The following is a 12,811-nucleotide window of genomic DNA, read 5'->3' as shown; positions in this document are numbered from 1 at the left end:
GCAACAAAAAAAAAAAAAACATAACATGACTTGGGTTTTAGCCACAGCCTACAATACACAAACTAAAAAATAGTTAGAAAGCTGCTTGCTGTGGGGGCACTGAACAGGAGGGAGGGGCCAGGAGCAGCATTGAGGGACCCGAGAAGAGGAAGATCAGGGCTGCTCTGTGCAAAACCAACTGAGCAGAGCAGGTAAGTATAACATGTTTGTTATTTTTTACTAAAAAAAAATGAGACTTTACAATCACTTTAAGGTTATGTAAGTATCTATTTTATCTATTGAAATTTAAAGTCATATTAAACCCTATTTTTTTCCAAAAGAAGATTCTGATGGTAGAAATTTTAGCAATTATTAAAGCAGGTATTTACATAATTAAACAGTCAAAGTTTTCTGGAATGATTACATAGAATGATTACATAGAAATGATTACATAGAAACTATAATTACAGAGTCTTAGTTCAAATATTTTCCCAAAATGCCACCATCTCTGAGCAAGTAGTATTCTTTATCATCTAGCACAACTTTGGTGCCACCATATTCAGGAAGTATTACTTTTCACCAACAGCCACACTTACTGACTGAACTTCTCCATTCTTCCCCCTAGAGCCTTCCCCAACTGCTACTATTGTTGCTTGCAAGACTTTGCCTTGAGCTTTTTCAGGAAGCATAATTCCTCCTTTCTTGCCAAAATTGCTCCACAAGGACACGATCAAATAAAGTAAGAAAGATGTTAAATGCTTTTCCTGCCATAGTGAATAGTCCTTCTGCCGCTCCTCACTGCCAAGGCCCTGATGGTAGAACTTAAAGCGGAGTTCCGCCTCCCCCTCCACCCCCTCGAAAAATGAAAAGTCCGCAGCTACACATACTGTACACATACTGTAGCTGCTGACTTTTAATAGGACACTTACCTGTCCTGGAGTCCAGCGATGTCTGCACCGCAGCCGATGTTTCCATTCGTTGTAGGGTGCTGCCGCCGCCATTGCCGATAAGGAAACTCGGCAGTGAAGCCTTGCAGCTTCACGGCAGGTCCCTACTGCCCATGTGCGAAGTGCGCTGCGCATTCCTACTGGCTCGGCAGCGGAGGAGGGAGGAGGGGGCCGGGCTTCCGAGGGACGGCACTGCAGCGCCATATCCCGGAAGTGGGTACCCGTTTCCTCCTCCCCCCTGAAAGGTGCCACATGTAGCACCGGAGGGGGGGAGGAAACAAAAGAGCAGAAGTTCCACTTTTGGGTGGAACTCCGCTTTAAGCCAGCCATACATTGATCGAAATTCATCAATTTCATCAGGGTTTGGCTGATCCTGCTCGTTGAACAAAAAAGGCCTACTTATTTATGAGCTGCCTAACATTATGTTCAGCATCTTATGAAGGTAACTTATTTCTCTCGTTCCTTACCCTGTTTCCTGACTGCAGGACCAGATTTCTATTGTAAGGGTGGCTTGCAGGGTCCTTTGGAGCTCTGCCAGAGCTACCCTTATGTGCAGGGGCTGCCTACGTTGGACAGACACTGGCAGTCCCAAGGTATAGAAAAAAATATGTCATGTCCTATCATTCCATAAGCACTAGGAATAATGGGTCATGTAGTCCAAAGCAGGAGAAATCTACTTACAATCAGATTGCGTGCTCCCCAATTAAAAGTTCAGGGAGCTGTGCCAGTAAAATTAAATAAATGTGAGTGGCTAGTGGCATTGTTTTTAACAATCAAAAATTGTCTAGCAGGTAAAAAGGAATGCATTTGTACTTGAAAAGCTGAGGAATTAGTAATTCTTTAATGGTAATGTTCAGGTAAAGCAAACCTTCAGTATTTTTTTCATCTATTAAATCCTCTGCCCTTGTTGTTTTAACTTTGGATAGTAAAACAATTTTTTTTCTGCCAGCAAATACCTTATACAGCCCACTTCCTCTTTCTTGTCTGTTAATTAGCCTAGGCAAATTATATCATGCACAGCTCTCTTTCTCACTCTCGGCCACTCACTCACTGCTGGCAAAGGAGGAGAGATAAGTCAGGGGAGAGCCAAGGAGAGCTGCAGAGCTGGAGGGGGCTGGATGAGGGTGGAGATAACAGGAGACTGCAGAGATCAATGAGTATTCATCAAGAGAGGAGAAATGTGCAGGCAAGCAGTGGTGTGAATTTGTCTGTCTGTCTGTGTGTTTGTATATGTGTGTGTGTGTGTAAATATGTATGTGTGTGTCTCTGTGTAAAACCAGGAAGTGAACAGGCAGCAGCTTCAGCTGCCCACACTTAAAATGGCTGCAGCCAGACTTAGTGGAGGGAGATTTCTGCAGCATATTTGGTAATTACAGAATCACAGTATATATAAAATAATATGCAAAGTTGTTGGAGGGAAACCTCAGAATGGCAAATGTGTTTTTATTACAAATTACAGTGGGTACGGAAAGTATTCAGACCCCCTTAAATTTTTCACTCTTTGTTATATTGCAGCCATTTGCTAAAATCATTTAAGTTCATTCTTCTTCCTCATGAATGTACACATAGCACCCCATACTGACAGAAAAACACAGAATTGTTGACATTGTTGCAGATTTATTAAAAAAGAAAAACTGAAATATCACATGGTCCTAAGTATTCAGACCCTTTGCTCAGTATTTAGTAGAAGCCCCCTTTTGATCTAATACAGCCAGGAGTCTTTTTGGGAAAGATGCAACAAGTCTTTCACACCTGGATTTGGGGATCCTCTGCCATTCCTCCTTGCAGATCCTCTCCAGTTCTGTCAGGTTGGATGGTAAACGTTGGTGGACAGCCATTTTTAGGTCTCTCCAGAGATGCTCAATTGGGTTTAAGTCAGGGCTTTGGCTGGGCCATTCAAGAACAGTCACGGAGTTGTTGTGAAGCCACTCCTTCGTTATTTTAGCTGTGTGCTTAGGGTCATTGTCTTGTTGGAAGGTAAACCTTCGGCCCAGTCTGAGGTCCAGAGCACTCTGGAGAAGGTTTTTGTCCAGGATATCCCTGTACTTGGCCGCATTCATCTTTCCCTCGATTGCAACCAGTCGTCCTGTCCCTGCAGCTGAAAAACACCCCCACAGCATGATGCTGCCACCACCATGCTTCACTGTTGGGACTGTATTGGACAGGTGATGAGCAGTGCCTGGTTTTCTCCACACATACCGCTTACAATTAAGGCCAAAAAGTTCTATTTTGGTCTCATCAGACCAGAGAATCTTATTTCTCACCATCTTGGAGTCCTTCAGGTGTTTTTTAGCAAACTCCATGCGGGCTTTCATGTGTCTTACACTGAGGAGAGGCTTCCGTCGGGCCACTCTGCCATAAAGCCCCGACTGGTGGAGGGCTGCAGTGATGGTTGACTTTCTACAACTTTCTCCCATCTCCTGACTGCATCTCTGGAGCTCAGCCACAGTGATCTTTGGGTTCTTCTTTACCTCTCTCACCAAGGCTCTTCTCCCCCGATAGCTCAGTTTGGCCGGACGGCCAGCTCTAGGAAGGGTTCTGGTCGTCCCAAACGTCTTCCATTTGAGGATTATGGAGGCCACTGTGCTCTTAGGAACCTTAAGTGCAGCAGAAATCTTTTTGTAACCTTGGCCAGATCTGTGCCTTGCCACAATTCTTTCTCTGAGCTCTTCAGGCAGTTCCTTTGACCTCATGATTCTCATTTGCTCTGACATGCATTGTGATCTGGAAGGTCTTATATAGACAGGTGTGTGGCTTTCCTAATCAAGTCCAATCAGTATAATCAAACACAGCTGGACTCAAATGAAGGTGTAGAACCATCTCAAGGATGATCAGAAGAAATGGAAAGCACCTGAGTTAAATATATGAGTGTCACAGCAAAGGGTCTGAATACTTAGGACCATGTGATATTTCAGTTTTTCTTTTTTAATAAATCTGCAACAATGTCAACAATTCTGTGTTTTTCCGTCAATATGGGGAGCTGTGTGTACATTCATGAGGAAGAAGAATGAACTTAAATGATTTTAGCAAATGGCTGCAATATAACAAAGAGTGAAAAATTTAAGGGGGTCTGAATACTTTCCGTACCCACTGTATATGCACAAACTGCAGTTCCTCTTTAAATTTGACTGTAGAATTTTCACAGCCTAGGGGGTAACTTCACATAGGAAGGAGGGGGCTTACCATTACAGGGCACAGGGACTACTATGTAATATAGTGACATAAGGGTCAGCATGACAAACCGGGTGTAGTTGTGGGTGACCCAGGAAATCAGCAATCATGGAAGAACAAGTTTCTTTGCAAACTTTGGGGGAGATGTTCTATTACAGGAAGGAGTGGCATTCAGCAGTGCAGACATGGGAAAAAGTGAGTGAACACTATCCTTTTTTTCAATAATTTTTTTATAGAATTTTGTAAAAGAGGAAACAGTTATAAACACAAAGTCCATCTTTACACAGTGTCCAATGAATAAAATGAATGCAGCTCTGAATACAAAACTTACATTAGGAGTCATAAAAGGGAGGTATCTGTCTAATTCATTTTTTTTACAGGAACTTTAATATAAATTTTTCAGAGAGGGTGGTTGTAAGCATTACATGAGCCTGTAAAAGGCTTGAAAAGGTGAAACTTTACCTGTTTGATTAAAAATGAGCAGCTTAGTAGCTGTCTAGGACCATCAAAGGTTTTATTTTCAGACAATCTGGAGCCACAATTTAGAGTTGGCACGGGGGCTGTGAATTTTTGTTACACCTCTGAATTTCATTGGGTCCATAGTTTTCCCATAGGAACAAGCAAACTTAGAGCAGGACTAGGGCTGCATAAAAATTATTTTTGACCTTTCCTTTAAGCCACATTTCCGAAAAGGTGGGAAAAAAAGACGTTGCACTAACAGCAATCATGTGTTTGAGGAGAGTGTTAATCACATTAAACTGATTATAATTCTCCAAGTCAATAATTATCCTCATACTCTCACACAGGGAAGTTCTCAGCACATGGCCCATTGGGGTTTCTTGATGAGAGAGCTGAGAAACTCCACTGGAGATGAAAGCCTTGGGGGGAGTGATTTTTGTGCAGGACTATTGTCCATTATAACTTGCCTGCAATTAGTCCTGAACAAATAGTGTGGATCTTTGTCAGGGCAAGAGCTCAGTAATGAGCATGAGATGGCAGACAATAGGCAGGACAGGCATCGGTAACAGCACCAACTCCCTGAAGTAATGACAGCTGAGAGGTGAGGACATCCGAGTCATGCTGAAGTTCTTCTCAAGGACTTCATGTAATAATCATGCAGGCCAAATGAAAAAGTAATAACAAGCTTGCTTTAAAGGCAACTATAATTGAATCAGTCAACAGGTAAGTCGACTAAAACATGCTTGGGGCAATGTAGATCTACACTTAGACAACAAAAATAATAAAACATTTTTTTAAAAGATTTTAATAAAAGAAAAAATAAATAAAAAACATTTAAAAAATTGGGCAGACTCCAGTTGGTCTTTTTTTCTGCCATTTCTCTTCTATGTTTCTATCTGTCTGCCTTGTAACCACGGCCACTTATTCACATAAAGGGTGGTCAGGGGACCAAAAGAATCTTCACTTTTCTTAGCAGCAAAAAACACCTGAATCTGATTACACGTGCATGACCAAAGAGTGGTCAAGAACATATAGCAACAGACAGAAGTAACTCTTTGCCTGGCACATACCAGTTAAAAAGTGTAAAATCTACTCAGTATAACAAATCTTCTGTTGAAGCTTTATTCTACATGCAACTACAGTTTCTTCTGTACCGGATGATTTCAGCAGATATTTGGCTCGTATGTATGGGGCTTAAAGCAGAGTTCTGGCCTCAAATACCTTTTTTTAACTATAAATACCCCTATAATACTAATCCATCGCCCTTTACAGAACCGCTATTCTCATACTTACAAGGTGTACTGTATTGGATTTTAGTCAAAATCGTACTTTTAAAAACGCTGTCTGGGCGCAGCCATCTTGGATGTGGGCATCTGAAGCCGCAGTGTAATCTGCTGTGTCCTTCTTCCTGATTCCAGGGAGTGTTCTGGGAGTTCTTCCTGATTCCAGCCTCCTGGTGATGACAAACAGCTCCCAGGATGCAATGCAAAGGCGGAAGTGATGTCGGTGGCCGTGGCCACAGAGAGGGGACCCCCGAAAAAAATTGAAAATGCCCAATTGTTGATCAGCATAGCGAGCACTCCAGAAATCACTAACATTGCAAAATAGGCCGAAACTCCACTTTAAGTGAGCCCATAGATCGATCAGTTTCCTTTAATCCAGCCAGCAGGTTGTACAAAAAAATGACCTGATTTCCTTATCCACACATTTGAGGTGGATAAGGGAATTCTCCTCGCTGCAACATTGTATTCTGGCATCGGGGCGATCCCTACCATCAGAATACACGGATAAAATTTGATTTCTTTTCACATTCTTTTGTCTATCCTTATCTGCTTTCCTGAAAAAAAATGCTTTCAGAGATAGAAGTGTTAAAAGGTTTATTGTTATCAATTAACAAAATGTAAAGTAAATGAACAGAAGAGAAATCCAAATTGAATAAATTTTTGGTATGACCACCCTTTGTCTTCAAAGCAGCAACAGTTCTTCTAGGTACACTTGCACACAGTTTTTGAAGGAACTTGGCAGGTAGGTTGTTCCAAACGTCTTGGAGAACTAACTACAGATCTTCTGTGGACATTGGCTACCTCAGATCCTTCTGCCTCTTCATGTAATCCCAAGCAGACTCAATGCTGTTGAGATTTGGTCACCGTTAGTCCATCACACCGCAACCAGGAAGTGACGTCACGGGCCCTAGTCGGACGAGTCACAGACTCCAGCGGACCCGGGAGGCCCCGGTTCAAACAAGGGCAAATTCTGCTGTTAGAAACTGATGCCGGACATCGTTCCCAAGGACCCCCTTGCTTGTGGAAGTGAAGGACCACCTCCTGTAATTTTTTTGCCTGTCTTTACCCACGTTTGAGTAAATTTATTCTACATTTATTAAAGTAGTTTTCACTGCTACACTTAGTAAGTGCTTGTGGTTTTCCCCTCTCTTGCTTCCTCAACAGAGCCGCTTCTCTCATCATCACCAGCAGCCACCAGTGTACAGATACCAGACCAGGAATTGCCCCCCATTCCATGAATACCCGTCTATCATTGGACACTTTATGATGCTCCTGGACTTATGCTAATTTATCCAATATCATCTAACATAATCCCACACTGATTGTTTATAGACTGTCAGAGACTTTACTGCATATCTGAACTTTTTCTGTTTTTGCATGAATAAAGCGTGACTGTGAAAAATTGAATATTTTTCTTTGGGAAGACCAGTAAAGAAACGCTGTAAAATGTGTCTTCGGCCGCATGTATTTGCTAAGTGTAAAGGCTTTTTTCAACCCCCCCCCAAAAAAAACAACATTTGTAAGTAAGTTTACTATTTTGTGTTGGGTCGCATTCATAGCCGTCTTGTGTCATAGATTAGACACCCCTGCTTTACAGCATTTCTTTGCATCTGCCCAAAGTCTTTGCACAGTACTGTATATACACTATATTAACTATGGAAGTGTGTCTATGGGAATGTTTGACCATCCTCCAGAAGCGCATTTGTGAGGTCAGGCACTGATGTTAGACGAGAAGGCCTGGCTCGCAGTCTTTGGTCTAATTCATCACAAATGTGCTTCTGGAAGAATGGTCAAACATTCCCATAGACACACTCCTAAACCTTGTGAACAGCCTTCCCAGAAGAGTTAAAGCTGTTATACCTGTAAAGGGTGAGTCATCTCAATATTGAACCCTATGGACTAAGACTGGGATGCCATTAAAGTTCATGTGCGTGTAAAGGCACGCGTCCCATTACTTTTGACAATATAGTGTATATACTGTAATGGGGGTCTAGCTCATATTGCCTAAGGTTTACAGAGGGTTTGCCATACAGCAGGTGGAAAGCATTTCTGGGTAGGGATTCTGCTAATCTATGAACCAATACAACACCGTTTGAATATCTTCACAAAATTCAATTTTATTGCTAAAATTGGAATTCTGATGCAACACAAATGAGAATACTTCTCCAGATGCTTCTCCACAAGCACCTCACATTACTGCTCTACAGATGGAGTTCGACAACTGTGCCCAACTTTATGAACTTTTCATCGTTAGACCCCTAATGCCACTCTAAATGGTCATGGACAGGACATAACTAAGACTTTACCAACTAAATTTGTCTGGAGGGGAGCTTTAAAAGGTAAACAGTGCAAACATAATTACATTTTTTTTTTTTAAATGTCAATATATCTATATTTTAGCTACAAATCTTCTTTGCACCAATAAGGAAGGAATTTAGTAATTACAGTATCTCACCAAAGGGAGTACACCCCTCACATTTTTGTAAATATTTTATTATAACTTTTCATGTGACAAATCTGAAGAAATGACACTTTGCTACAGTGTAAAGTAGTGAGTTTACATCTTGTATAACAGTGCAAATCACTGGCAACAAAAGTAAGTACACCCCTAAATGAAAATGTCCAAATTGGACCCAAAGTGTCGATATTTTGTGTTGCCACCATTATTTTCCAGCACTGCCTTAACCCTCTTGGGCATGGAGTTCACTAGAGCTTCACAGGTTGCCACTGGAGTTCTCTTCCACTCCTCCATGACGACATCACGGAGCTTGTGGATGTTCGAGACCTTTCCCTCCTCCAACTTCCATTTGAGGATGCCCCACAGATGCTCAATAGGGTTTAGGTCTGGAGACATGCTTGGCCAGTCCATCACCTTTACCCTCAGCTTCTTTAGCAAGGCAGTGATCGTCTTGGAGTTGTGTTTGTGGTCGTTATCATGTTGAAATACTGCCCTGCAGCCCAGTCTCCGAAGGGAGGGTATCCTGCTCTGCTTCAGTATGTCACAGTACATGTTGGCATTCATGTTCCCTCAATGAACTGTAGCTCCCCAGTGTCGGCAGCCCCGGACCATGACACTCCCACCACCATGCTTGACTGTAGGCAAGACACACTTGTCTTTGTACTCCTCACCTGGTTACCGCCACACACGCTTGACAAAATCTGAACCAAATAAGTTTATCTTGGTCTCATCAGACCACAGGACATGGTTCCAGTAATCCATGTCTTTAGTCTGCTTGTCTTCAGCAAACTGTTTGCAGGCTTTCTTGTGCATCATCTTTAAAAGAGGCTTTCTTCTGGGATGACAGCCATGCAGACCAATTGAATGCAGTGTGCGGCGTATGGTCTGAGCACTGACAGGCTGACCCCCCCACCCCTTCAACCTCTGCAGAAATGCTGGCAGCACTCATATGTCTATTTCCCAAAGACAACCTCTGGATATGACGCTGTGCACTCACACTCAACTTCTTTGGTTGACCACGGTGGGGCTTATTCTGAGTGGACCTTGTCCTGTTAAACCGCTGTATGGTCTTGGCCACCGTGCTGCAACTCAGTTTCCAGGTCTTGGCAATCTTCTTATAGCCTAAGCCATCTTGATGTAGAGCAACAATTTTTTTTTAGATTCTCAGAGAGTTCTTTGCCATGAGCTGCTATGTTGAGCGTCCAGTGACCAGTATGAGAGAGTGAGAGCGATAACACCAAATTTAATACACCTGCTCCCCATTCACACCTGAAACCTTGTAACACTAATGAGTCACATGACACCGGGGAGGGAAAATGGCTAACTGGGCCCAATTTGGACATTTTCATCTAGGGGTGTACTCAATTTTGTTGCCAGTGGTTTAGACATTATTGGCTGTGTGTTGAAATATTTTGAGGGTCAGCAAATTTACACTGTTATACAAGCTGTACACTCACTACTTTACATTGTAGCAAGGTGTAATTTCTTCAGTGTTGTCACATGAAAAGATATAATAAAGTATTTACAAAAAGGTTAGGGGTGTACTCACTTTTGTGAGATACTGTATTTCAGTATCTTTTTCAGATTTTCTAACCCTATGTCAAAGAGCTATTCTCATTCAATAAGCAATAGATCACAAAGCTTACTTCCATCAGCTGTTATTTTGTCTCGAGTCTGCAGCTGGGAGTTTGGTGAAAAATGACTCCCTAAATCTTCTAAATAACACACTAAAAACACTGATTCCCATTATAACTCAAAGGAGTGATGTGTTATTGTTAGGTTCAGGAACACGTGAACTTCTCCCACGGTGAGTGACCCTAGGCGAGACACTCTATATCAATGACTCAGGTAGCCAAAGAGGGTTCCCCCCCAGGCAGATTCATTCACTCAGTGTTGTTCTAACATTACCCTGCATACTACAGTGTCACATAAAGAATTTGCCAAAGGAAACCTTTTACACTTAATGAGCATGAGAAGTGCTCTCTGTTTCCTAAATATACATCTTTTTTTTACAACTTGTCGTATTAGTCTTTGTACACAGGATTTACAAGGAAACATGATATAGATCATTTACATAATTAAACATTTGGAACAAAAATCATTTCACCATGAGACATGTTATTCCACTTGTTAGGAGATCTTCTGCTACATGTTTACCCAAACATCATCCTTCTAATTGAAATAACTGCTCCATGTTAGTTTAGGAACCCGACTTCAGACCTTGCAAGCTGTTTTGTTGGAGGATGGATTTTAGCTATTGACTGTAGGTGACATTTGCATTAGGCCAAGGGGATAGCGCAGAAACACACTTCTGTGCTGTTTGCTTTAGATAAACATTTAGTTACAGCTGACTTCCAACTGTTTATTTGGATAGGTAGGAAACCAAAGGGATTCAAGTCTATGTACATATGCAGATCATCAACAGAAAAGTCTTTCGATCTTGCAGAGAACTGGCTCACGTAGAAAATGCTCTTCTTTTGATTTTCCAACCCGATACTTCTGCTCTTGGATAAAAATTTGATAAGATGGAAGATGGTTTTGTCAAGGAGCTATATTGAGGAGTCTATGTAGCTCAGCTATTCCTACTGCCTCCCAAAAGAATATGGGCAGAACTTGGTTCTAAACAAGAGGGTAATTTTGCCACCTTCCACCCAAATCTTTGATTACCATGGAGAATTATAATAGGCACAGAGGGGGCATCCCATTGCATCATGTGTACTGGCATGGCCTGCCCCATTAGACACCCATGGACTGCAAGTGCTTCCTACCTTGTGAAGTGACAGGCAGGTGCACAGATTTTTTTTTATAATTTACTATCCGAATGGTTTACTGCAGGAGCATGAAGAATGTAGTGAGACTCCCTAGACATCTACAAGGCAACCCAGGGCCTCGTACCACACTAGTAGTTTTTTCTCCTGCAACCCATCAGTGCTGAACGAAAAAAAAAAAACTTGACAGCTCACGAGGAGCTATCCAATACTATAGTACTATCCAATGTTAGTACAGCAATCTCCCCTGCTGTTCAAGCATGGACAAGCAAGCCTCCGATATAAATGAAATTAGTAGAATTTATTCACCACTGTAAATCCAGCAACAGACTTGAAAACATCATGGGCAGGGAGCAAACGTTGACGCGTTTCACAAGATTACACTTGCTTACTCATAAGCAAGTGTAATCTTGTGAAACGCGTCAACCTTTGCTCCCTGTCCATGATGTTTTCAAGTCTGTTGCTGGATTAGCAAGTGTAATCTTGTGAAATGCGTCAACCTTTGCTTCCTGTCCATGATGTTTTCAAGTCTGTTGCTGGATTTACAGTGGTGAATAAATTCTACTAATTTCATTTATATCGGAGTGCGGTCCATGCTTTGTGTTTGTGAGTGCTGCCTGGAACTAAGGATCTGACCTGCACCTGATCATGCAGTTTTACCTGAGCGGCTTACCTATGTTGTGTTTTAGTCTCTCCCCTGTTGTTCTATTGTGTTCCAGCCATTAACTAAGAGTGCTGATTGGGAGCTGATCGGCAGACCTTTTTCGGTCATGCCCCTTCGACAGAAGCCAGCCGAATGTCAGCTGTTTTTTATTGAACCGGCCGATGCCGCCCAACATTACTAGGCATTAGAAAGGGTTTGTAGACTCCTCTATCCTACACAGTTTGACATAATCGGCGGCAGAAAGTTATTTTGTGTGGTAAATGTAAAAAACACTTATGGTACTTGGCATATCCCAATGCATTATATAACTTTTAGATCGGTTGAAACTGTTAATTTATCTCATTTATGATCAAAGTAGTAGTTACATTTGAGGGTGTTTCATCACTCATCCAAGTAGCCTTACCTTTAGTTCAAAAGCAGTTGTGGGAACATACTCCAACATTTATACCCACTTGGACAACTTAGTCATTCTAATCCAATCAGATATGATCAGTGATCCTCATGGTGTCATGAAATGTTAAGGCAGATCTGCCTTGGATGAGTGGTGAAACATCTTTAACATTAAGTCCATCAACTGTTTCAAAAAGAGCATTTGGAAAATCAGTAAATGCTTTACAAGCTGACTGTAGGAAAAATAACATACTGCACACTGCATTGTGGAAGGCAGAGGCAATTTGCGAGTGGTACATTAGGCTTTTACATACAAGTACAGTACATCAATTGTACAGAGATATACTAACCAATTATTGATAATTGATAAAATTATGGATATCAATAAAGAAAAACGAATTGTTTTTTATAATGAAAAACAAGTGAAAAACAGAATTGAAATGGAAACATGTCTTCCTGGTTCCTAAACAGCTCAGGAATCTTGTAGTAAATCATTCATTGCACTATTTTTTCATTAAAACATAAGTACTTCAGTTTTATAGTATAATACAGAAGTTATAACCAACCATATTTGGGTGAGAATAGCTTAATGGAAGCAAAAAAAATCTCTTTATTAAATTAGTAGCAATTACGGTTTCTCTAGAGTAAGGCTTGGGGACCAACCATAAATTATAACTGGGCAGGTAGGTAGG

General features: G+C 41.5%; 1 pseudogene across 1 annotated transcript; it reads right to left on the bottom strand.

Moving 5' to 3' along the window:
• Positions 1-453: 453 nt before the first annotated feature.
• LOC309569215 (10 kDa heat shock protein, mitochondrial-like) lies at positions 454-750 on the bottom strand (annotated as a pseudogene). The gene has a single exon. The product of its transcript is annotated as a 10 kDa heat shock protein, mitochondrial-like (transcript).
• Positions 751-12,811: the final 12,061 nt, after the last annotated feature.

Source organism: Pelophylax lessonae, assembly GCF_965119305.1.
Source record: "Pelophylax lessonae genome assembly, chromosome: 13".
NCBI lineage: Eukaryota > Metazoa > Chordata > Amphibia > Anura > Ranidae > Pelophylax > Pelophylax lessonae.
Note: the sequence above shows the minus strand (reverse complement) of the source record. Positions and strands in the feature narration are given on the sequence as shown.